We start from the raw sequence: 24,908 nt of genomic DNA, 5'->3' as shown, positions 1-24,908 counted from the left end.
GACTAGCCGGTAACCTTCCCCCACTTGGACCTCAGCGAACACTTATTTTGTGGATTCATTCGCTAAGTAAGTGTTCATGGTTCTTTTGGTGTAAAGTACTTTGGCTAGTTAATCTTTACTCTTATTTGCTTGTGGGTTTGTCGTCCGTTCTTGTAGCGGATACTCTAGTAGAGGGCCCTGATAAAGACGGATAACCCTACCGGAACACAAGAGTAGTAGTCGATAGCGTAGACATGGCGTCTAGGCTAGAGGCTACCTTTGTTTGCCTCATATCCTCTGGTTGAGGGGTAGATGGTAGGTGGTGATAGCCTTGTCCATCCTTCGTAATCCCCCACGTTCAAATACAGCGTAGAGCCATAGGCCGGCAATGCTTGGCAAACCAAGTGTTATCCGGTGCCCCAAGTAAGCAAGTAGAAGAAAAGTTTATCTATCCTTAGACCCTAAAACCATAGGAATCCATATCCATCCTCATCAACGCTACCCTTGTGTACACTAGGATGCTTGCTCCTATTTAGGGTTAATTCTTTTATTATTTATTCTTTCTTTTATCTTTATCCTTGAGATTGGCTTGAATGTGTGTGTCAAACTATCCCGTATTTATCCTGGCTTACCCCGGTTATGAACTTTGGTCTGTTATCCAATCATGTTCTTTTGACCATGTCCCTACTAGAGACTTTTATACCATGCCTTCCTTTGGGAAAATATAAATGAATGATACCCAAATACTTCTAGGTGAAATGCTACAACGATATATCCATGCGCTTGCGGAATATTTGTGCATGTGTTCGAAAATATCATCATGACATTTTTGGTGCCATCGCTAGGAAACACCAATCCTAGTGGTGACACTAAGAAAAGCCAACAAGCATTTCTAGCACCGTTGCCGGGGATCGACTTAAAACCTCCACACTTGGTGATTGCGCTAAGAAATACCAACAAGTACTTCTGGCACCGTTGCCAGGGAAGCCATTGGTTAAAAGAATCTATTAGGACATGATCATGATAATGTGCATGTGTAGTAGCCATTACTCATAACAGGATAACTTTGCTTGTGTTTCTCCAATTGTGGATGAAAACAGGAAAGTGTAAGACGATTTCGACTTGCCGATGACCTTTACCAAGAATCTGGAGTCATTCCCAAAGAAGGCTGACCTCGTGTCGATCCTCCTTCGGCTACTCCACCGGCAATAAAACCCATCACCCTAGCACCATCTGTACCAAACACCATGGCCGATAAGATGCTGCACGAGTACTCCATCCCCACTGTTGCTAACGTGCTCGTTGGCCCCGCTGTTAACATGGGCGACATGAACTTTGAGTTGAAGACTGGCCTAATCATGATGGTGCAGGCAAATTCATTATGTGGATTGCCTAGCGAGGACACCAACGCACATCTCCAACACTTCCTAGAGCAGTGCAACACCGTCGTCATGGAGGGTGTCGCAACAGAGGTAATTAGACTCCGCTTGTTCCCATTCTCCCTCCGGGGGAGAGCGAAACAATTGTTCTATAAGGACTAGGAAGCTATCAACATAGGGAACAAGTGTTCCATGGCATTCCTCGCGAAGTTCTTCCCGATGGACAAAACCAATGCCCTTCATGGAAGAATTTCCAACTTCCAGCAGATAGCATCAGAATCCCGGAAGCGTGGGAGAGGCTGCAAGAACACATCCTTGCCTGCCCACACCATGGGATGGAAGATTGGTTGATCCTCCAAAACTTCTACAATGGGCTAACTTCCACATCCAAAGCCCACATAGATGCTACTGTCGAAGGAGCCTTCTTCTCACTCACAGTCAATGGAGCTACGGCTCTTATCAAGAAGATGGTCTCCAACCAGGGTTGGTGTGAAGACAAACTCCATACCCAACAAGACGACAAGCATACCATGGAGAAAACAGATATGTTGGCCACAAAATTGGATCTCCTAATAAAACGCTTGGATGAGCACGCTACCACAAAAGGAGAAACCTATGGTACCGTCCAATCGCTCTACTCGCATATACCATGCGAGGTGTGCGGAAACTTCAAACACTCAGGGAACGACTGCCTCGAAACCTGTGAAGATGCACGGTGCAACAACAATGGGTTCTGTCCACAAGGAGATCCAGGGTGGAATCAGTCGCACCCACAACATCAAGAAGGTAACTCTGCTTGCAATTCAAATTTTGCAAATCAACCTTCCCTGAAAGAACTTATGTTAGTGCATGCTAAAATCAACAAAAATCTAACAAAGAAACTTGCCTCTAACGATAAAATTTTAGAAAACATTAATTTAAATTTAGAAGGCTTCATTTTTTTCACAAATCAATTAAGCCTTAATAAAATTTTTGAAACCCAACTAGCTCTTTTTGCCGTTACAATTCCTACATATGAATTCAAAAAGATCTTAGGGCAACCTGAGATTTTATTTGAAAATGTCAATGCGGTAACCACGAGGGATGGTAAGTCCACTCGTGATCTACCATATCCTAACCATGCAGGAAAAGCCAAAAAGCACGGGGGTACAACCCTGGACCTTAGGCTTTGAGCTAGCTTGGGGGAGGACCCCCACAAGGTAACGTGTATCTTGCACACTCAGCACCTTCTATTACCTTGCATAAAAAAGAGAAAATAAATAAAAACTTTTGGTTCTCTTGTTCACCATTCAATGTTTTCACCTCTATTGGATGAATCTTGTTTATCTTTTCATGCTTCCTTTCTCTACACTGGTATGTTTTGGTTTGGGGGTTGGTCATACATCTTTTAAATTAAGCATTGTGCTTAGGTTAATTAGCCTACCTTAATCAAATTAGACATGGCGTCTAGTTTGATCATTGAACCGAAGTTGTTAGTGTAGATTTTGGTTGATTATATGGACTAACCCTTGCAGGAATTTATCAACTTTATGAGGGTGAGTCTTTGAGACGACAATAGAGATGAAAATTTGTTTGGTGAACCTTGATTAAACAAAGGTTAAAAAATATAATAATAATAAATAAATAATAATAATGATGATAATAATAATAATAACAATAATAAAATCTATTCCACTCCACATATGTGTAGGAAAAGCCTAGTTTATAACTTAGTATTCCCCAAGATTTAAGTTTGTTGGCTAAAAATGTCTCATCCTAGAACTTGAAACTTGTGGGTCGCAAATGCTTGATCCTTTTCTAAGTTGTTGCAAGTTATGATATGGTACAAATAGAATTTGCTATGATTTTATTCTAAGAGAAACTTGACATCTGGAGTTTTCAATTTAAAAAATGCTAAAATTCAAAGTTCCACAATGATTATGAATACCTACCAAGGCCATATGACAAGATTCATATTCAAAACCTTAGTCATATGCTACTTGCTATTGCATTGAGCTTTGCCAAATTATTGTGACCCTTGTTGAGATTCTCGTCATGCACCCATGATCAAGACACACGTACACCCACAAATAAAATGCTGACTCTTACACTAAGAGTTATGCAAAAACATATTTTTTCCGCCCACCAAAATAATACTCCATTCATTATTCATGAGTTTCTCTATCTAAAGTTTCATATGCCAAAAAACAAAAGTATGGACTATGCGAAAAAAGAGAAGAAAAAAATTCATGCCAAAAGGGCATGAGAGAAAAAAATGCATGCCAAAGAGCATGACAAAAAGAAGAGAAAAAGAAAGAAATAAATAAAGATAGCCCATACTTAAAAAAAGGGCATTCAAAAAGAGAGATTCATGATCAAAGGAGTACAAAAATATTTAGAATTGGGAACATTATGAAAAAAATTCCACACACTTGCACATCTTGATCAAAGTGTATGACTTGCATCTCCTTGAGGTCTAATTTTTGACTTAGCAACATTGTGTGATGCAAGTATGCCTCTCTTTTATACCAACCCAAAACTCCACAAAAAACCTTTAGAGGTAGGATGAAAAGAAAGGCAAACATCAAAAGCCTTTGGTGAGGAGCATACACATTGAGTGATCGAGTGAATCATTCAAGGAACTTACTTTTATTTTTTAAAACTCATAAAACCTCTAGAAAGAAAGTTGATCAAAGGATGAATGACTAGCGGTTCAGTGAAACCATTCTATCTTGCAACCGCTGAAGACTTGGAAAAGCAACAAGCCCCACAGGTATCAAGGTAAAAGGGTGGATAAAAATGCCAACTTATTTGAATCAAGAAAGAATACTTTGTCATAGACATGGTACCTTTGAATTGTAACCGGCATTGAAGCAACTCCTCATCAACAACTAATGTCTTAGCTCTTGCTCGGGACAAGCAAGAGGTAAGCTTGGGGGATCTAGTTGGTGGTCCTTAATGACCAAATCCGACCGCCAATTAATATTCAAAATAGGAGAAATAAACAAACTTATGGCACATATGCATACTTATGGCACATATGCATTTACTATTGACATATTTTCCACATGTATTGGATATTCAGTATTTTGCAGGACACATACATGAAATGCATGCGAAGTATGATCAAAGTGCGCAATCCAGAAAGCGTAAAGTAGATTCTACAAAGCACAAACCAACAAAAGCCCAGTCAACTGACAAAACTAGGCTGAACACTGACGTAGGGGAGGTCTAGTGTCACACCCCAAAATTTCTGATTCTGGGCTATACATAGAAAACACTAATTAAAATAAATGTTTTGATATTTGGATAAAATTTTCCAAGTTTAGTTTAGGATAGCGTCAATTAGTTATAGGAAAATATGAATCTTCAGACTTTTCTGAACTAATTTGACAAGCTATTGCTCGATGTGATGCTTGCTTGTTGCTTCTTTGTGTGTTAAGAGTGAGCAAAGTCTTTAAAATATGTTTAGTAGGTTGATTTTCTTTCTCCGGCTGTCACACCCAATTTTAAGGATAAAATTGAATGCACAATACTCATGTGTGCCCAGGAATCAGTCACACACACAAGTCGACAAATCATATAAAGTATCATCACGGTGTCTCTTACATCACAAATAATAACATTAAGTAGTCTTACACAACATAGCAGAATAGTAAAGGGATAACACTCTCATGGAACACCATCACAGGGAAGGTCAACTGGTTGACCACAAGCCTAAAAATCCTCAGGGAAATCTTCATACCCGTTGTCATCTGTTACCCATCCAGGATTTTTATCCAAATAAAGAAAATAAACAAGTGTAAGTACATTCCGTACTTAACAAGCTAACATGAGGTTATGAAGCTCAATAAGGATTGACTCTGGTTTACTATGGTTAGCATTTTAGTATGACAAGCTTTTATTATCAGATATTATCAAGTTATGCTTAAGCTCCCATTTAATTCCCATAAGAAACATATATCAGGGTCAAGTGTACCATATATCATCATTGAACAACTTTAAATGATCATCAACAAGTAACCAGTTATTCTATGAGTTTTCCGAGCCGCTCGTGACTGTGAGCACAGCTGTTATAACAGTTTGTTACCCTCTGCAGAGGTGGTGCACATTCACCACGAGTCGTGATCCCCATATGCCCGGGTTAATTACTCCCATGTCACTACCAAGGTGAGCGGGCAGGGTACACTATGAAGCCATTTCATAGGTTTCCCTAACAAGTTAGGGTCGCTAGGTTTCCTTGGCAGGCAGATGTAGGAACCCCCCTTTCCTATGGCACATATCCATCGCGGCTATACTCATAGGAACAGAGGCAGCCCTATACCCAACGTGGCAAGCCCCATTTATGCCAAAAAGGTAACCTCTAACTAGCTAGAAAAGATCCTATTACTGAGCTAAAGTCAGAGCCATATGACTCTCCCGGTTGCACTATCAGTCCCAACTTTTGCCGACAGATAAGTCATTATGGAGAGCTGGGAGCAACATGAACAAAAGTCATTTGCACCTTTGCCCTATGGAACCGTTGTTATGAATCATGTTAAACTCTTAGTTCCATAGTATCATTCATCATCATGTATATCAAATTCAGTTAGAGCACTAGCAATCTACCCATATGCATTTAACTCATAGGAAACAAGGAACAGGATAAACAATCACTAGGATGTCCTTACGGGTATCAAAATTAGACACATGCAAATGAGTAATTGATTAAAGTGAGATAGGATATCAAGGAAGGCCCATGCTATACTTGCCTTGGTTCACAAATTCATGCTGGTCCTGCTGGTCATCGAAGAGTTCTTGGTCTCCAACGTTTTCCTCACCGTCTGAACGCGACTAACACGGCAACATACAACATTCCAAAAGCATTCATGCAAAGCAAACTTTCCTATCATTAGAACAGTACACCAACAGTATTGAAATCAAGATAAAATGTTTGTTAACATAATATATGTCTCGCTACGATCACGTCAATGCGAAGTTCACGAAAAACGGAGCTAAAATGCGAAAGTTATGATTTAAACGGGTTTTCCTATAGCCATATATTTAATTAAATCTAATCATGAAATTAAAAATTTCCAAACTTGACTAACAGTAGTTCCAACATGTAGCTTATGAAATTACGAAGCTAACGCGATTTGAATGGATCAATTCGGAGCTAAAACAACAATTTTATAAGCGAAATAGTTCAAATGGCATTTCTGTAAATACTGAAAACGTATTTTTGACTTAAACCGTGAAGTTTACGCTTTCCAAATGAGATTGCGCATTCGGGGAACTACGCCTTGGACTACGGGTTAGGACTTAGAAAAGTCCAGGGTCTCTTTTACAAAACAGCCACGCGAAGGGGTATCGGCTGATCTCGGCCGTCGGATCATGGATGGAGGGCTCGGATTAGACTTGGGGAGGGAGAGAGAAGAATTCCGGCCAGGCATAGTGACACCGGTGGTGAGGCGCCATTGCTGGCGGCGTGGAGGTCTCGGTCACGCGCGGTTAGGGGCTAGGGTTCGCCAAAAGAGAAACCAAGCGCACCGGGGGACGCGAGGGAGAAAGGGGGTCTCGGCCATGCCGATACGGCGACCGGGAATAGCGGGTAGCGCGGTGGCCGCCATGGCCGGTGGCCACAGCTTGCGGAGCTCGCGGCCAGGGCTCAAGAAGCCAAGAAAAGAGAAAGTAGAGGTACCGGGAGATAGAGGGAGGCCGGGGGGTTCTCACCGTGGGGAAGAAGGAGGACGGGGAAGCTCGGCGACGGCGGTCCGTGCGAAGGAGAAGACGGCGGATCCCGGCGACCTTCGGCTGCGGTGGTTGCGGGCTTCCTCGGTGCTTGGCGAGCACGAAGACGAGAGTGGGGAGCAGCAGGGTGCGTGGGGAAAGGCTCGGCTACTATTTGTAACGGCCGGGCGTGAGGGGGGGGCGCTCCCACGATGTCAGTCGTGGGCAGCAGTTGCGGCCAGGCCAGGCGCGGGTGGTTCCAAGCCACGCGGGGATGAAGACGGCGCCAACAAGCGGGGCCCGGGCATCAGCGGCAGGGGAGGAGCGTGGGCGACGGTTGCTGGCGCGGTGATGGGCTGGCGCGGCTTGCTGGGCCGAGCGGCCGAGGCGCGCGGCTGGGCTGGCGGTTGGCGCGGTGCTGGGCCGAGCAGGGCGGGGAGGCGAACTGGGCTGGGGCTGGTGCCGGGCTGCGGTGCTGGGCCGCGGGGAAAAGAGAGGGGCCAGCGGGCCGAATTTCAAGAAGGGAGAGAAAAAAAATGATTCTTTCCTTTTCTATTTCTTCTATTTTCCAAAACCCTTTTTAAATTCAAATTTCAATTCTTTTTGAAATCTTTAACAAATTCCAAGCATTCACAAAATGATATGAAGCAGCATGTATGCATCAAAAGTTTCTAACCTTATTTTTAAATTTTAATTCCCCAAAATTTATTATTTCCCTATCTTTTAATGCACACACATTTGCTTAAATAAATCATATTTACTAATTTTAAAAGAATGCAAATTTTAGGATGTTACCATTCTACCCCCCTTAAGATGAATCTCATCCTCGAGATTCGGGTGATTGCTTACTCAAACAGTTGGGGATACGTCTTTCTCAAATCCTCTTCTCTTTCCCAAGTAGCCTCATCCTCTGTATATCGATTCCACTGCACCTTGCACATCTTTACTGTTCGGCTTCTTGTAACTCTTTCAGCAGTTTCCAAGATCTTTATTGGATACTCTTCATAAGTAAGATCTTCCTTGACAGCAAGTTCTTCCAAAGGAATCTGCTCTTCTAGTACCCTCAAACACTTTTTCAATTGGGAAACATGGAACACGTTGTGCACTCCTGACAAACTCTCAGGTAGTTCCAACTGATAAGCTACTTCTCCACGTCTCTCTAGGATCTTAAAAGGTCCTATATACCTTGGTGCTAATTTTCCCTTCATATTGAATCTTCTCACACTTCTCATTGGTGACACTTTTAAGTACACATAATCACCAATCTCGAAAGTCAGCTCTTTTCTGTGGGTATCAGCGTAACTCTTCTGTCGGGACTGAGCTACTCTCAAATTGTCTCTAATCATTCTCACTTGTTCTTCCGCGTCTCTAAGGACATTGGGACCAAACACTTGAGTTTCTCCAGTCTGATTCCATAACAAAGGCGTTCTACACTTACGCCCATACAACGCCTCGAAAGGTGCCATCTTGAGACTCTTCTGATAACTGTTGTTGTACGAGAACTCTGTGTAAGATAGACTCTTATCCCAACTATCACCATACTGAAGTGCACAAGCTCTCAACATATCTTCCAAAATCTAGTTGATCCTTTTAGTCTATCCATCAATTTGCGGGTGGTAAGCAGAACTGAAATTCAACTTTGTCCCCAAAGATCTATGTACTTTATGCTAGAATTGCAATGTAAACTAAGTGCCTCTATCTGACACAATCTTCTTAGGAACACCATGTAAGCACACTATTCTTTCCATATACAACTCTGCTAGTCTTGCACCATTATAGGTAGTCTTGACTGGTAAAAAGTGAGCAACCTTGGTGAGTCGATCCACTATTACCCATATTGAATCATAACCTCTTTGAGTGCGGGGCAGTCCTATAATAAAATCCATACCAACTTCTTCCCATTTCCATTCAGGAATCTTCATTGGTTGTAGTAACCCTGTAGGTCTTTGATGCTCAGCTTTCACTCTTTAACAAGTGTCACACAAAGCCACATATTCTGCCACATCTCTCTTCAAACCATACCACCAATACTTCTCTTTGAGATCCAAGTACATCTTGGTACTTCCGGGATGTATAGAGTAAGCAGACTCATGGGCCTCTTGCAGAATTGCATCTCGGATAGCTTTCACTTCAGGTACACATATCCTTTTTCTGAACCAAAGAGTACCATTCTCATCCATTCTGAATCCAGGTGCCTTTCCAAGCACTATATTCTCTGCTATCTCCTTAAGTTTTTCATCCTCCAATTGGCTTTTGCGTATCTCTTTTTCCAAAGTAGGCTCTATCACCAATTCCATTGCATTAGTGACCAGGCTCAAGTTGAGATACTCCATTTCAGCACACAACTCTGCTGACATAGATGTTATCTAAAGTCCATTGGCATAGCTCTTTCTGCTAAGTGCATCAGCTACGATGTTTGCCTTTCCCGGGTGATAATGCACTTCCAAATCATAATATTTGATCAATTCCAACCAACGACGTTGTCTCAGGTTCAGATCTGATTGGGTAAAGATATACTTCAAACTCTTATGATCAGTATAGATATCACTCTTATGTCCAATTAGATAATGTCTCCAGATCTTCAAAGCATGAACCACAGCTGCCAATTCCAAGTCATGAGTAGGATAATTCAACTCATGCTTCCTTAGTTGTCTAGATGCATATGCAACCACTCTTCCTTCTTGCATAAGCACACATCCAAGACCTAAACGGGATGCATCACAATATATAGAGAAGTTCTTGCTTAAATCGGGCAAGATTAATACTAGAGCTGTAGTCAATCTCTTCTTTAGCTCTTCAAAGTTTGCCTGGCATTTATCCAACCATACATACTTAGCATTCTTTTCCAACAGAGCTGTCATGGGCTTGGCTAGCTTGGAGAAGCCTTTAATGAACCTTCGGTAATATCCAGCTAATCCCAAAAAGCTACGAATCTCACTTATAGTAGTTGGTGGTTTCCAATTTAGTACATCTTGCACTTTGCCTGGATCCACTGCTATTCCACCATTGGAGACAACATGACCTAGAAAAGAGACTTCCTTTAACCAAAACTCACACTTGCTCCGCTTAGCGTACAACTTATGTTCTCTAAGCTTTTGCAAGACCAACCTTATGTGCTCAGCATGTTCTTCTTCAGTCTTGGAGAATATTAGTATGTCATCTATGAATACTACCACAAATTTATCCAGAAACTCCATGAACACCTTATTCATCAGATACATGAAGTATGCAGGTGCATTGGTCAATCCAAAAGACATAACGGTGTACTCATATAATCCATACCGTGTAGTGAATGCTGTCTTGGGTATGTCCGAGTTCCGAATCTTAAGCTGATGATAACCAGATCGGAGATCAATCTTGGAGAACACATGAGCTCCTCTCAATTGATCAAACAAATCATCAATCCTAGGCAAAGGGTATTTATTCTTGATGGTAACCTCATTAAGTGAGCGGTAATCCACACACATCCGTTGACTACCATCCTTCTTATCCACAAAGATCACAGGGCCCCCCATGGGGAAGAACTGGGTCATATGAAACCTTTTTCTTGCAACTCTTTTAGTTATTTCTTAAGCTCTTCTAATTCATTAACTCCCATTCTATATGGACGTTTAGCTATTGGTGCAGTTCCAGGTAATAATTCAATAATGAATTCAATGTCTCGGTCAGGTGGCATACCTGGCAAGTCATCGGGGAAGACATCCAGGAACTCCTCCATGACATGATCTTGTTCATTGACTTCACCATCTAGCTAGTTCACTGTGGCTGTAGGCTAAGCTTGCACTACTACTTCTACACAGATTCTATCCCCATTGAGTGATGTCACAACCACAGATTTCTCCTGACACTGAATCACTGCCCGGTGTTGTTTCATCCAATCCATTCCCAGGATAAGATCAATTCCCGCTGTTCTCAACACAATAGGCTTCACTTTGAAGTCTACCCTCCTTAAGGAAATGCTAGTTGAGGGGCTCCAATAAGAAGCGGGCATCCTACCTCCCGGGGAATTCACTAGTATGGGGTTTTTCATGGCACACAAAGGTATGCTATGCATTCTAACAAAAGCTTGGGAGATAAAAGAATGCGAAGCACCAGAATCAAAAAGTACGGTAGTAGAAATAGAGTTGACGCTGAACGTACCCAGCATGACCTCAGGCGTCTCCTGAGCTACATCAGATGACACATAGTTCACCTTCGCTGTGTGATGTGGTTGGGCATTGAACTTCTAATTACTGGTCTGGTTCTGAGGTGCTTGTTGGTTCTGCTTCTTAGGACACTAATGAGCATAGTGACCTACTTCTTTGCATCGGTAGCAGGCATTGGGATTGTTGGGTGCACCACTCTTCACAGGAGCATTGTTGGGCACTCCTTGGCGTGTTGCAGGATTGCTGGTCTGTTGTAGGGTACGTTGATTTCCAAACTGTTGCTGATACTGAGGGCGTTGCTGGAACTGGTTCCGCTGAGGATACTGACCACAGTTTCCCTGGTGAGTTGGTCCTTGATTCCTCAGCTAGAAACCTTGCTAGGGATAAGCACGTGGGCAAGTGTTGCTTCCAGAAGGTTGCCCTTGGAGCCTTCTCTTCTTAGCCTCCATCTCCTTGCGCTTATCGTCAATCACGATTGCACGATTCACCAAGGACTGGAAGTTAGGGTAAGTATTAGACATCAGCTAGAGCTACAGTCCATCATAGAGTCCCTTGAGGAATCGGCGTTGCTTATCCTTGTCATCCGCTACATCATTAGGAGCGTAGTGTGATAGTTGTGCGAACTTGTCCTGATACTCTGCCATAGTCATTGATCCTTGCTTGAGGGATCGGAATTCTTCCTGCTTCAGTTCCACTAGTCCATCAGGAATATGGTATGACCGGAAATTGTCCTTGAATTCCTGCCAAGTAATAGCAGGAGCATTGTTGGGACGTCCAAACTGGAATGATTCCCACCAATCCTGAGTAGCTCCTTGGAGTTGCCCGAAAGCGTACAACACCTTCTCAAGGTCGTTGCACTGTGCAATGTTCAGTTGTTTCTCCACAGCACGCAACCAGTCATCTGCCTCCATAGGGTCTGAGGCATGGGTGAACACCGGTGGACGACCTTTCATAAACTCTCCATGCTTATCTCTAACCTGAACAGGTGGTGGCCCTCTTGCAGGTTCATTGTCCAAGCGCTGCATCATAGCTTGCATCAGCTGCGCTTGCATTCCCAATATCTGTTCCATGGTCACAGGTGGCGGTGGTGGATTTATAAGAGCATCATGCCCACGACCACGGCCTCTGCCTCTTCCTCCTCTTGCGGCCATCTGTTTTCCAACAAATGTGCAAAATTTAGAGATTTTTTTCTAATTATAGAGAGCTTATAAAAGATAAGAAACAATGCTGAGAATTTTCTGCACAAGATTCAAATTCAGCAGTTCAGTAAAACTGTTATAACTTGAGTTTCAGAGATCCAACAGAGGTGCACCAAGATTCGTTAGAAAGCTTAGGACATCAGCTACAACTTTCATTTAGACCACTTTTACAGATTCTGACACGCACATGGTCAAAAGTAGAGCTAAACCGAAACTGTTCTGAGTTCCCGACAGCGCAGGAACATCAACTTGTGACAGCTAGATCTCCCAAACCTGAACAGATATTGACATGATTCCAGAGACACTTGAAAGATACAGAGGTCTAGTTATCTCCATAAAAATTTCAGAATTTTTATCATCCCAGATTTCGAGATACCAGATAAAGAACACAGGCTGCTCTAGAAATCAGCACAGCAGAGATAAGATAAAACGAAACATCTGCATTAAGATTTCATTCTAAACTTAAAGTTCTAAGCTAAGGAAGTTGTGGACATGCCCACAAACTTCCAGCAATCAAGCAAAATACCAAATCAACCTCACAAATTAAACATCTAATCAACCAAGTTCACAAGACCAACAAGACTAAATAAGAAACACGAACTAACGACGTGGTAATCTAGATCAAGGCACCTAACACCTATGGAGTGGTGTCAATCATGGTGAAGGACCGGCGCTTCTTCTTGTAGATCGAAGGCTGTCCAAGTTGTGCTCGAAGTTCATCCACTTATTTCTGAAGACGTCTCTACGCTCTCTAAGATGCACGCAGTTCTCCTTTAACTTCCTCATCCACTCCCTGCATAGCATGGACATGCTGCACCGTTGCCTCCAGAGTTGGGTCATTCTCTGGTGGAGTCAAAACCTGCCAAACACCCTCATGATCATTTCGAGGAAGGAACCTGAAGCGATCCTCCCTCGTGGCCTCAAAGCGACGACCATGGTAGTGGATGTAGGCATTCTGTGCTGCATCCTCCATGCCATCCAAAGCACGGGCTCTCCTGGTAGGGGCACAGTGGACAGTCTCCACCTCATGTCCATTCTTGATATCGTTCCAAGCGGTGACCACCAGCTCTACCTTCCAGAAGGTAGCCTCCAATGGATGCTGGTACTCGACGCAGTGGTAGCTGATGGAGGCGTGCAAGTCGGGGTAGTAGTCGTCCAGCACGTGGGTGAGGAGAGTGTGGTAGTAGGCTGTCTCTGGAGCTGGCTTGAAGTAGTACTTGCACTTCCAGCCAACATCCTAAAATTTGCATTCTTTTAAAATTAGTAAATATGATTTATTTAAGCAAATGTGTGTGCATTAAAAGATAGGGAAATAATAAATTTTGGGGAATTAAAATTTAAAAATAAGGTTAGAAACTTTTGATGCATACATGCTGCTGCATATCATTTTGTGAATGCTTGAAATTTGTTAAAGATTTCAAAAAGAATTGAAATTTGAATTTAAAAAGGGTTTTGGAAAATAGAAGAAATAGAAAAGGAAAGAATCATTTTTTTCTCTCCCTTCTTGAAATTCGGCCCGCTGGCCTCTCTCTTTTCCCCACGGCCCAGCACCGCAGCCCAGCACCAGCCCCAGCCCAGCTCGCCTCCCCGCCCCGCTCGGCCCAGCACCGCGCCAACCGCCAGCACAGCCGCGTGCCTCGGCCGCTCGGCCTAGCAAGCCACGCCAGCCCATCACCGTGCCAGCAACCGTCGCCCACGCTCCTCCCCTGCCGCCGACGCCCAGGCCCTGCTTGTCGGCGCCGTCTTCATCCCCGCGTGGCTCGGAACTGCCCGCGCCCGGCCTGGCCGCAACTGCCTCCCATGACTGACATCGTGGGAGCGCCCCCCCCCCCTCGCGCCCCGGCCACTACAAATAGCAGCCGAGCCTTTCCCGCGCACCCTGCTGCTCCTCGCTCTCGTCTTCGCGCTCGCCAAGCACCGAGGAAGCCCGCAACCGCCGCAGCCGAAGGTCGCCGGGATCCACCGTCTTCTCCTTCGCACGGACCGCCACCGCCGAGCTTCCCCGTCCTCCTTCTTCCCTATGGTGAGAACCCCCCGGCCTCCCTCTATCTCCTGGTACCTCTACTTTCTCTTTTCTTGGCTTCTTGAGCCCTGGCCGCAAGCTCCGCAAGCCATGGTCACCGGCCATGGCGGCCACCGTGCTACCCGCTATTCCCGGCCGCCGTATCGGCATAGCCAAGACCCCCTTTCTCCCCCGCGTCCCCCGGTGCGCTCGGTTTCTCTTTTGGCAAACCCTAGCCCCTAACCGCGCGCGACCGAGACCTCCACGCCGCCGGCAATGGCGCCTCACCGCCGGCGTCACTGTGCCCAGCCGTAATTCTTCTCTCTCCCTCCCCAAGTCTAATCCGAGCCCTCCATCCATGATCCGATGGCCGAGATCAGCCGATACCCCTTCGCGTGGCTGTTTTGTAAAAGAGACCCTGGACTTTTCTAAGTCCTAACCCGCAGTCCAAGGCGTAGTTCCCCGAATGCACAATCTCGTTTGGAAAGCGTAAACTTCACGGTTTAAGTCAAAAATACGTTTTCAGTATTTACAGAAATGCCATTTGAACTGTTTCGCTTATAAAATTGTCGTTTTAGCTCTGAATTGATCCATTCAAATCGCGTTAGCTTCGTAATTTCATAAGCTACATGTTGGAACTACTGTTAGTCAAGTTTGGAACTTTTTAATTTCATGATTAGATTTAATTAAATATATGGCCATAGGAAAACCCGTTTAAATCATAACTTTCGCATTTTAGCTCTGTTTTTCATGAACTTCGCGTTGACGTGATCGTAGCAAGACGTAGATTATGTTTACAAACATTTTATCTTGATTTCAATACTGTTGGTGTACTATTCTAATGATAGGAATGTTTGCTTTGCATGAATACTTTTGGAATGTTGTATGTTGCCGTGTTGGTCGTGTTCAGACGGTGAGGAAAACGTTGGAGACCAAGAACTCTTCGACGACCAGCAGGACCAGCACGAATTTGTGAACCAAGGCAAGTATAGCATGGGCCTTCCTTGATATCCTATTTCACTTTAATCAATTACTCATTTTCATGTGTCTAATTTTGATACCCGTAAGGACATCCTAGTGATTGTTTATCCTGTTCCTTATTTCTTATGGGTTAAATGCATACGGGTAGATTGCTAGTGCTCTAACTGAATTTGATATACATGATGAATGATACTATGGAACTAAGAGTTTAATATGATTCACAACAATGGTTCCATAGGGCGAAGGTGCAAATGACTTTTGTTCATGTTGCTCCCAGCTCTCCATAAGGACTTATCTGTCGACAAAAGCTGGGACTGACAATGCAACCGGGAGAGTCATATGGCTCTGACTTTGGCTCAGTAATAGGATCTTTTCTAGCTAGTTAGAGGTTACCTTTTTGGTGCAAATGGGGCTTGCCACGTTGGGTATAGGGCTACCTCTGTTCCTATGAGTATAGCCGCGATGGATATGTGCCATAGGAAAGGGGGGTTCCTACATCTTCCTGCCAAGGAAACCTAGCGACCCTAACTTGTTAGGGAAATCTATGAAATGGCTTCATAGTGTACCCTGCCTGCTCACCTTGGTAGTGACATGGGAGTAATTAACCCCGGCATATGGGGATCATGACTCGCAGTGAATGTGCACCACCTCTGTAGAGGGTAACAAACTATTATAACAGCCGTGCTCACGGTCATGAGCGGCCCGGAAAACTCACAGAATAACTGGTTACTTGTTGATGATCATTTAAAGTTGTTCAATGATAATATATGGTACACTTGACCCTGATATATGTTTCTTATGGGAATTAAATGGGAGCTTAAGCATAACTTGATAATATCTGATAATAAAAGCTTGTCGTACTAAAATGCTAACCGCAGTAAACCAGAGTCAATCCTTATTGAGCTTCATAACCCCATGTTAGCTTGTTAAGTACGGAATGTACTTACACTTGTTTATTTTCTTTATTTGGATAAAAATCCCGGATGGGTAACAGATGACAACGGGTATGAAGATTTCCCTGAGGATTTTTAGGCTTGTGGTCAACCAGTTGACCTTCCCTATGATGGTGTTCCACGAGAGTGTTATCCCTTTACTATTCCGTTGTGTTGTGTAAGACTACTTAATGTTATTATTTGTGATGTAAGAGACACCGTGATGATACTTTATACAATTTGTCGACTTGTGTGTGTGACTCATTCCTGGGCACACATGAGTATTGTGCATTCAATTTTATCCTTAAAATTGGGTGTGACAAATTGGTATCAGAGCCGACTCTCACGGTTTCACAGGCGCGTGTGTCGTAGTTGCGCAGGCATGGTGCGCATGGCTGGAGTGATCCTAGAGTGGTCACACAGCATGGCACATGCACTGGTACTAGACACACGGATGTGGCCAAGAGGGAACGTTCCTGGCTTGGGATTGACCGACGAGGACGTCGGTCTCTTAAGGGGGTGAGGATGTAACATCCTGGCCCAAGGCTTAACAGAATTAATAGGATACTCATACTAACAAGTTGCAACTTCTTTTCTGGAAGCCCATCTCTAAAGAACTCTGAGGTTAAGCGTGCTTGGTCTAGAGTAATTTCAGGATGGGTGACCGACTGGGAAGTCCTTCCTGGGTGCGCATGAGTGAGGACAAAGTGCGTAGAAAAGACTTATGTGGGTCTGTGAGGGCAGTCTATGTCCTAGAAAAGCTGCCAGATGTAAGCGGGCCCGGCCTTGTAGAGACGGGACGTTACACCGGCATGCCTTTATCATTTTCTACAATCAAATTCTTTGTTTCTCAGCTCAAGTTTTCGTTGGGAGCTTCCTAAAATCTTTTCTTTGTAACGCAAATCACTCCTTTCAGTTTCTCGTTCGTCGATCAATCTCTACAAACTTCTCAAGAATTTTTCTAGCTTTTTCTAAAACTTGTTCCTACTTGTCAGTGAGCATAATTTAATTTTTAGATGCTCCAAATTATCTTATTATGAGCTCCAAATACTTTATTTGGGTTCCTCATGTTCTATAATGTCTCTGGAAATTTTACCTGAATTTTCAGAGCTTTCGGAGTATGTTTTGCGGCTTAAATAATAATTCTAGACTTTTTTGAAATTATTTTATCCACAAAATTAATTAATTCCAAAAATAATAAATCTCTCATTTTTCCAACGCTCAAAGCCCATGTGCAATAATCCTAATAAATCCTAAAGACACGTGTCTTTATTTACTAATAGGCTTTAATAATTAATTAGGCCTATTAGTAAAGATGGAGAGTGCAACATCAATTAGTACCACATTGCTAATTGATGTAGATATGAGGAGTTCTTCTCCCTATATATATGTATCAATCCCTTAGATAAAGCACACCAAAACTATTGTAAAGGGAGCCCATAGTTTGAGAAATCCCTCGTTTAGTAAATTAGATTTTTCTCCTCCTTCTCTTGCCACCATCCACCGGTCCACTGTCGTCCCTGTCTGTTCCCCTCCCACTAGCCAGGGCCCTACCCTGCTGATCGGCCATGGCATGGAGGCCCTCGCGTTCCGTACGTCATGCACAAGGTTGAAGACCAAGTAATTACGAGTTTGCCACTGGTTTGTATTATCTTCACTATTTCTTCGTTTTAATTCTGATTCGGTTCATTCAAGTTGCGTTAGATTCGTGTTGATGCGCTCTATGCATAAATGCTAATGTTTTTTGTCACTTGTTTTTCCATATATAGTTAAATATTAAAATGATTTAATGTTAATGCAACTAGTTTTATAATTAAAATCAATATAGGTTTCTACTGCGTTGTTTTATATACAAATATTAATATGATTATTAATTGCTAATATAAATATGATTTTCAATTATAAATTTTCTTAGCTTAAACACGCATCATGTACAGCTTGTTTAGATATTCTCATATATTTATTTATTTTACAAAGTTAAAGTTTAACTTGCTTAATAAATTACGTGATAATATTTATAAGATAAAATATGGTCGGCTTCAACTCGATTTTATGTATAAATATGATTTGTTTAAATTAAATTAATGATGCTTTCATGTTTTTGTTTAACTAAAATAAATCAAGCCTATAGTTTTAAGCTTTTTCTTTTATATAATATAAACTCCTGGTAGTCATTTGTTTTTACGATAGTTTCGGTTCCGTTGTTTCTTGTGATCTCAGATCTCGTAGAACTAGCTCTCTTTTAGTATGTTGTTTTATCTCATGTGGTGTACTGCTCTTAGTTGTCTTCTTATATGTGTGGTTGGTGTGCTACGATTTGCGAGTAGAAGAAGAGCTATCCGAAAGAAGAGACTGAAAGAACAGAAGATTGAAGGTTCTACGAGGAGTTGATCATTAGTTGTAAAGCAAGTGAAAGGCAAGTATAGCATGGGATCTTCCTTGTTGTCCTATACATCTTTAATCATTTAATTCATGCTGCATGTATCTACCTTGACTACTACTAAGGCTTTCTTAGTACTTTGTTACCTTGTACCTTGATTCCTATGGGTTTATGCATTTGGGTAGTATGATGCTAGAGCTCAATTAAATAACCATGATCTTGTAACTTGACTAATGGTATATGCAATAAACACTAAAAGATGCTTTTTAGCAACATGGCTTAAGAGGGCTAGAGCATTGGGCTGTTATTATGGTGCTCTAGATTCCTCTCCTTAAGGACTTATCTATAAGTGGTCAACCGGGACTTATAGTACAACCATAAGTGCCACATGGCTCTGGCTTTAGTCAAGTATGAGGACCTTTTCTAGCTTGTTAGTGGTTACCTTTATGGCGTAAGAGGGGCTTGCCGAGTCGGGTATAGTGCAGCCTCTGTTCCTAAGAGTACTTCTACGTGAGTGTGTCTTTCAAAACGGGAGCTCTACATTTGTTTGCCAATTGGAATCCTAGCGGCCCTAACTTGTTAGACGAACCTTTAAAAGACTTCATAGTGATCCCTGCCTGCTCACCTTGGAAGTATTTTGGGAGTAATTAACCCGGGCATATGGGTATCACTGCTCATGGTGAAAGTGTACAACCTCTGTAGAGTGTAAAACTGGTATATCAGCCGTGCTCACAGTCACGAGCGGCCTTAGAACTCTTATGGAATAGATGAATCATTAATGGTTAAATGTTTATGCTATTTCATTATTCATGATTACCTAATCATGTGTTTACGTGAGCTTGTGATAAACTTGTTGCTACTCAATCGGTTAAAATTGTGACTCATTAAAAGCTAATCGCAGTAAACTAGTGTCAACCTTTTGAGCCTCATGAACCCCATGTTATATTTGCTAAGTACGACATGTGCTCACCCTTACTATTTCCCTCACACCTTAGTCTGTAGTAAAGTTGCTCAGAAGATTGATGAGGACACAAAGGAGTTCCTAGAAGATTGATAGGAGTGCTAGGTGTATGTTACCCCTAGTCAGTCATCCCTATGAAGAATAGAGTCTGAAGATTAGTTACCGTTCCGCGATACTCTAATGTAAGTGTTAATATAGCTATGTATATGTTATTTAGTAACATAGTTCCTAATACTATTCATTCTATTGTTGTATGTGTGGACTTCCTAGGCACACATATGGTGAACCTGGGTTTGTCTTTAAAACTGGGTGTGACATCTAGGCCCACGTAGTAACCGACCACGCAAAGGCGGTCGTGGGGAGGTGCTGCCTGGGTGCGGCCATACTAGGGGTGCGGGCGCACCCCAGCTACACCGCCTTGTCTCCCCTTCCACGTGATGCTTCCTGGTGGTCTCCCCAATGACGGTTGCATGGGCACATGCAGAGAAACCAACCATAGCATTGCTATAAAAATAGAGGGGAGGAGCTCTCACATAAACTCACACCACACAAGAGCCATTCTCCCTCTCCACTTGTATTCTTTTCTACTATTTTTAGTATTAGGAGCTTGGTAAAGCTTGTAATTGGAGATCAGGAACATCTTGAAGATATTTGGTATGATCAATACAATGTTCTTCATTTTGATTTATGTCATGTTCTTCATCTTGTTCTTGTTTTTATTCTATCAATGTTGCTATGATCATGATTTAGGGCTAGGTTCTTATGTTACTAGTTTAGCATATGATCTTCTATGCTCTATCATTCATACAACACACAAGGAGAAGAGCTACATTATCCTTTGGGACAAGAGCATCACTCCTAGGGCTCATGCCCTAGTTAGCTAGTTATAGTTGAGTAGAGAGAGATGTGAGGGAGAGTTGGGGAAGAACCAGACTAGCCGGTAGCCTTCCCCCGCTTGCAATTTAGCGAACACTTATTTTGTGGATTCATTCACTAAGTGTTCATGGTTCTTTTGGTGTAAAGTCCTTCTGCTAGTTAATCTTTACTCTTATTTGCTTGTGGGTTTGTCGTCCATTCTTGCAGCGGATACTCTAGTAGAGGGCCCTGATAAAGACGGATAACCCTACCGGAATGCTAGAGTAGTAGTCGATAGCGTAGACATGGTGTCTAGGCTAGAGGCTACCTTCGTTTGCCTCATATCCTCCAGTTGAGGGGTAGACAAAAGGTGGTGACAGCCCTGTCCATCCTTCGTAATCCCCTATGTTCGGATATGGCGTAGAGCCGTAGGCCGATAATGCTTGGCAGACCAAGTGTTATACGGTGCCCGAAGTAAGCAAGTAGAAGAAAAGTTTATCTATCCTTAGACCCTAAAACCATAGGAATCAATCTCTATCCTCATCAACGCTACCCTTGTGTATAGTAGGATGCCTGCTCCTATTTAGGGTTAATTATTTTATTCTTTCTTTTATCTTTATCCTTGAGATTGGCTTGAGTGTGTGTGTCACACTATCCCGTATTTATCTTGACTTACCCCGGTTATGAACTTTGGTCTATTATACAATCATGTTATTTTGACCATGTCCCTACTAGAGACTCTTATAAAATGCCTTCCTTTAGGAAAATATAAATGAACGATACTCGAATACTTTCAGGTGAAATGCTACAACGATATATCCGTGCGCTTGCTTAATATTTCTACATGTGTTCAGAAATATCGTCATGCTATTTCTAGTGCCATCTCTAGGACTTACAATCCTAGTGGTGATGTTAAGAAACACCAACAAGTACCTTCCTTTGCTTTCCTTGAAATCTGCTAAAACCATTGGCATAAAAGAAGGAAAAGTAGGAGGAGCCTAAAGTGGCACTATCATTTTGAAGTTGTAATATTACAACAGTTAATATGTTACCTATGCATTGTGCTTATGAATCTCTATCGGCAGTAGGCTGAGGAAGACCTATGCATTACTTGTAATAAAATAATCTCTTGGTTCTGCAATTTAAGTCCTCTACATAATGTTTACACCTTGGTTTTCGCAGGAAGCTATGGAAACTATACGAGCAGAACCTGTTGCTGATGTTGTTTCTAAGGTCCTCTCCCAGGCCAGCTACAACACCTTTTCTTTGAAGAATGTTGGTATCAGGACAAGCTACTCCAGACTTTAGGAACAGCTTGCTGCTCATCAGGAAAGTTCAGCTGTCCTCGCCGAACAAGTGGATCAACTGAAGAGGAAGGCAAAAAACACTGATAGGGGGTTTGAGGAGTTCAAGAAACAACAAGAGGAGGAGTACAATAAGCTCCGTGAGCATATCATGCTCTTAAGCGCTGGTAACTCTCAGTCTTGTTGATGCAGTGAACATGTGGTTTGTTTGCTGTTTTGATCTGAAATTTTGGCGGCTTGATATGTGAACTCTGTCAGTGGTTTGCTACTGAGCTAAACTGCTTTTATTTGATTCAGGTTAAATATAATTATGCATGTAGTCATTTTGTGCAGCAGTGTAGATCTGAAATCATTTTTTCTGATGTAAGGATTGGTGTGCACGTGGTAAATCCGGCATAGGCACGTTGTTAAATAAGAATCTGACACGTGGACGAACCAGTGAATGACACGTGTAAGAGCCACGACAGGGCACGTGGGCCAATACAAACAAAATATGTGGTACAAATCCGTCCTACCATGTGGTTGAATCAGAAAAAGACACGTGGGTAGCTCGGGCGCGACACGTGGCCCAATAAAATATTGACACGCGGACGTACAATATCGAGACATGTGGTCGAGTAAAACAAAGACACGCGGGGTATTGTGGTCACACCACGTCGAGTAAAAATAAGACACATGGTCCAATAAAGAAGTAACACGTGACCCAACCGCAACATGACACGTGTGCTAATAGAAAACTGACATGTGGAACAACAAGGTCCCGACACGTGGTCCAGTAAGAACCTGAAACGTGCAAGAACCAGAGATGGCCACGTTGTGCAATAAAAAGGTGACACGTACCCGAACCATCTCCAATACAACCAGCTATAGCATGTACACGTGAAAAACATCTCCAACAGAAGCACCCGTCAACGTGGCTGTCCCCTACCACGCATGACAAAGTAGTTCTATGACATTCAGTTTTCGTCATAGATCTATCCACATCTATGATAAATTTCTAGAATCATCATAGAATTTAAAGAATGACACGACTTATATGACGAACCGTTTTTCGTCATAAAACTGAAATTATGACGAATTTGGCTCCTTCAATGACGAAAGTTGTTCGTCATAGAAGTGTAGTATTGTCTAGGCTAGTTCTAGCTAGGTTAGGCGCGACTATTGCCAGCTAGGTGTGGCTGCTATAGCAAGGCAGATACCAGCTATAGGGACACCGGGATATTGTACAAAAGAGGAAGACAACAAAAAAAAAAAAAACTGTGGGAAAAAACGCGGAAGAGAATAAAACCATCCTAAGACCCATCGGGAGTCCTCTGTATCCACATTCATATGTGTGTGCAGACTAGGAGTGTACGAACTAGGAGTAGGTATATACAACTGTTGGGAAGTGCTTTTTGCCCAACTCTTAGATATGCTCTAAGTCTATGTTTTCATTTTTCATTCTCTGTACAGGCCACTGATTTTATTTTCAGATATAGTTGTGACAGATTCACAAGAGATTTTGCTTAAGAACATTTTGCATTATTGTTGTTGAATTTGAAGAACCAGATGACTGATGATTATCAACTAGTTTGTGATAATCTTACAAAGATTAATATATACTTTAGTAAATACAAATTTGGTTTTGTGTTACATCCCATCACCACGGTCTTGGTTCTTACATTATACAATACAATATACAATATAATGTATATGGATATTTGTATCCCAAATACAATTCATAGAAATGGCCTAAGATACCCACCTTAACTCTTTTTTGCAAGAAGTCGGCGGCGAAACTCTCCTAGAGCCCAGATGGGAAATAAGTTCCGGTAGTTGGGATAATTAAAGAAAAGTGAGGAGTTGAAGTTGCCAACAATTTCCTAAAATTGAAATGCATATTCAAACATTTTTCAGAGTTCAGAGATAGCAACCACAAATGAACTGAACAAAACAGAACAGGATGGAAGTGGATGTCAGTCCTAATGACACGGACAGTTACACTAAAGAGCTACCACAAATTTTGGTTTACTTAGAGTTCTCTACTATTTCATCCAAACATGCATGCTAACGCTTATAAAACCAAACCAGGTAGAATAATAACATTATTACTACCCTCTCCATTTCAAAAAGCAAGGCATATATTTGTTGACATCTTGTTTCAAAATATATGGCTGATATGTGGCTTAATTAATGAAGTTCTCTCTCTTTATTTCTCCTCGTTAATTGTGCATCTCTCTTCATAAGTATGAGCAAATTAAACATGCTTACAAATTTTATCTATCTTAGTTCCAAGGCATATATATTGACACTAGATATATCATGGCCATTTTTGTTAGCCACTAGGTTTCATAAACATAATGTCCATATTTCTCCTAACTGGTTGAATAAATCACTCAATTTATATTTAATATGCATCGAATACTCTATTTTGGTTTATGGAAAAACATTTACTTGTTGGGGAAATTCTCCGTTCTCCATCTGCATGTTGATTAATTCTTTTGCAGCATGGTATAGTGGCGCTGGATCCTGTTCAACCTGCTCACAGTATCAACATTAGGAAAGCAGATATATCCAAGCGGAGTGCGTGGGTGGGTGTGGGTGGGGGTGGGGCGCAAATTAAACCTGTCCAGCGTAAAGTAAAGCTAGCATCGCCTGTGCAGTGTTCACTGCATGTGGCCTGCCACTATCAACGTACTCCTGTTCAGTTTGCAGCCGAAAAAAATAGTTAGCACAAACTTAAGTACTTTATTTTCGGCAACACGTCTTGTTGGAAAGAACACTACTACAAAACTAATTTTTACTCTTATGTTAAAAAAGCTAATTTTCAGACACAGACAAAACAAATTTATAAGACCTTATTTGGATGCGCTCGTAATTACCTCAATTCACATATATTAGAGTGCAAAATTAATTAATTTTCATATATACATAGATTAATTTAAATACGAGTTCATTCAAACAAACACTAAAACAATTTTCTCAGGCATCTTCACCAAACTGTCCCTAGAAATAAGAACTTTTCACAGGCAGCCGGGCATTCGGGCGGTGAAGATGCCAACCATACTTGGTAATTGATTTGCAGACGCAATTGCCATTTTCAACCACACATGCAAATTATAAC

At 42.2% G+C, this 24,908-nt stretch overlaps 1 pseudogene; it reads right to left on the bottom strand.

Moving 5' to 3' along the window:
• Positions 1-23,354: 23,354 nt before the first annotated feature.
• LOC136516802 (achilleol B synthase-like) overlaps positions 23,355-24,908 on the bottom strand; it is a 39,615-nt pseudogene continuing 38,061 nt past the window's right edge.

This window comes from Miscanthus floridulus, chromosome 1 (assembly GCF_019320115.1).
Source record: "Miscanthus floridulus cultivar M001 chromosome 1, ASM1932011v1, whole genome shotgun sequence".
NCBI classification, from domain to species: domain Eukaryota; kingdom Viridiplantae; phylum Streptophyta; class Magnoliopsida; order Poales; family Poaceae; genus Miscanthus; species Miscanthus floridulus.
Note: the sequence above shows the minus strand (reverse complement) of the source record. Positions and strands in the feature narration are given on the sequence as shown.